Source organism: Schistocerca americana, unplaced genomic scaffold (assembly GCF_021461395.2).
Source record: "Schistocerca americana isolate TAMUIC-IGC-003095 unplaced genomic scaffold, iqSchAmer2.1 HiC_scaffold_1349, whole genome shotgun sequence".
NCBI lineage: Eukaryota > Metazoa > Arthropoda > Insecta > Orthoptera > Acrididae > Schistocerca > Schistocerca americana.
Window position 1 is genome coordinate 7,501 of NW_025725426.1, and position 2,500 is coordinate 10,000.

The window sequence follows — 2,500 nt, forward strand, 5'->3', positions numbered from 1 at the left end:
GCTTAAGACAGCAGGACGGTGGCCATGGAAGTCGGAATCCGCTAAGGAGTGTGTAACAACTCACCTGCCGAAGCAACTAGCCCTGAAAATGGATGGCGCTGAAGCGTCGTGCCTATACTCGGCCGTCAGTCTGGCAGTCATGGCCGGTCCTTGCGGCCGGCCGCGAAGCCCTGACGAGTAGGAGGGTCGCGGCGGTGGGCGCAGAAGGGTCTGGGCGTGAGCCTGCCTGGAGCCGCCGTCGGTGCAGATCTTGGTGGTAGTAGCAAATACTCCAGCGAGGCCCTGGAGGGCTGACGCGGAGAAGGGTTTCGTGTGAACAGCCGTTGCACACGAGTCAGTCGATCCTAAGCCCTAGGAGAAATCCGATGTTGATGGGGGCCGTCATAGCATGATGCACTTTGTGCTGGCCCCCGTTGGGCGAAAGGGAATCCGGTTCCTATTCCGGAACCCGGCAGCGGAACCGATACAAGTCGGGCCCCTCTTTTAGAGATGCTCGTCGGGGTAACCCAAAAGGACCCGGAGACGCCGTCGGGAGATCGGGGAAGAGTTTTCTTTTCTGCATGAGCGTTCGAGTTCCCTGGAATCCTCTAGCAGGGAGATAGGGTTTGGAACGCGAAGAGCACCGCAGTTGCGGCGGTGTCCCGATCTTCCCCTCGGACCTTGAAAATCCGGGAGAGGGCCACGTGGAGGTGTCGCGCCGGTTCGTACCCATATCCGCAGCAGGTCTCCAAGGTGAAGAGCCTCTAGTCGATAGAATAATGTAGGTAAGGGAAGTCGGCAAATTGGATCCGTAACTTCGGGATAAGGATTGGCTCTGAGGATCGGGGCGTGTCGGGCTTGGTCGGGAAGTGGGTCAGCGCTAACGTGCCGGGCCTGGGCGAGGTGAGTGCCGTAGGGGTGCCGGTAAGTGCGGGCGTTTAGCGCGGGCGTGGTCTGCTCTCGCCGTTGGTTGGCCTCGTGCTGGCCGGCGGTGCAGGATGCGCGCGCCTGCGCGGCGTTCGCGCCCCGGTGCTTCAACCTGCGTGCAGGATCCGAGCTCGGTCCCGTGCCTTGGCCTCCCACGGATCTTCCTTGCTGCGAGGCCGCGTCCGCCTTAGCGTGCTCCTCCGGGGGCGCGCGGGTGCGCGGATTCTCTTCGGCCGCCATTCAACGATCAACTCAGAACTGGCACGGACTGGGGGAATCCGACTGTCTAATTAAAACAAAGCATTGCGATGGCCCTAGCGGGTGTTGACGCAATGTGATTTCTGCCCAGTGCTCTGAATGTCAACGTGAAGAAATTCAAGCAAGCGCGGGTAAACGGCGGGAGTAACTATGACTCTCTTTTTGCAGAGTGGAAGACCGCACCAGGGGCTTGGGGGGGTTACCAGCCCCCCCTCGCATTATCCCTTTATAGTTGGGGGCAGCCGACAAGAAACAAGAGATGGTGGCCCTTCCGCTGAAGGTGCCACCCCAGCTACCCCAGCACCTATCCGGCCAACCGGCCGTAACGAAAATGCGATAGTTTGTGTAGCTCCCTTTGCTTGCAGTGAGTGCCACCGCACTTTTACCACGAAGAACGGTCTCGGGGTCCATCGCCGCCGCCAACACCTTGCGGCCGCCAACGCTGAGATCGTGACGGAGAGGCATCGTGCGAGGTGGACGGAGGAAGAAGTCCTGTCGCTCGCCAAGGCAGAGGCCGAACTGTTCCTTGAGAGGGACGCCCGGTTCTTCTTCGTTAATCAAGAGCTTATCAGGATGTTCCCCGACCGAACGCTTGAGGCAATCAAGTGCCGACGGCGGCAAGCTGCCCACAAGCAGCTTGTCCGCCAATTCATGGAGGCGCTTGAGATCGGTCGGGGGGAAGAGCCGGCGTCCCGCCGGGGAGCAGCGAGCTCGCTGCCTGACGCGGGCGAGGCCGCTGCGCCGCCCGTCGACGCAGCCGAGGACTTCGCGGCCGACACCACCGGGCCGCCGCCGGAGGGGCCGACTGACGCCGCCATCTGGGAGCATCTGGCGGGGCTACCTGCTTCCGCCCAGCGTTTCTCTGCCCTGGATCGAGTCATTGGTCTGGGGCGGGGCACGCCGCCCGATGTCATCCTGGGCATGCTCCCGGATGCCCTTGCGTCGGTCGGGTCCAGGGGGGAGAGGTCGATCACCAGGACACAGCGGCCGCGCCACTCATCCAAGCGGCCGCCTGCCGCCCCGCCGCTGCAGAAGCGCAAGCGGCGCCGCTGGGAGTTCGCGCGGACACAGGACGCCTTCCGTAGGTCGCGTGCACGTTGCGTGCGCGGCTTGCTGGACGGCACCCTGCTGCAGCCGCCACCCGACATCCCCGGTCTGCTGGACTTCTGGGCGGACCTCTTCACGAAGAAGCCGATCTCCACCGCTGGCTTCATCCGTGACCGCCTTCTCCCGCACTCGGAGCCTGTCGCTCCGGAGTGCCTATGGGGGCCGGTCACACGTGAGGAGGTCGCTGCTGCCTTGCCGCCCAGGGGATCGGCGGCCGGGCCGGACGGCC

At 63.5% G+C, this 2,500-nt stretch overlaps 1 pseudogene; it reads left to right on the forward strand.

Annotated features, from left to right (window-relative positions):
• The window catches only part of LOC124565919, a 7,756-nt pseudogene that overhangs the window by 1,556 nt on the left and 3,700 nt on the right, over positions 1-2,500 (forward strand).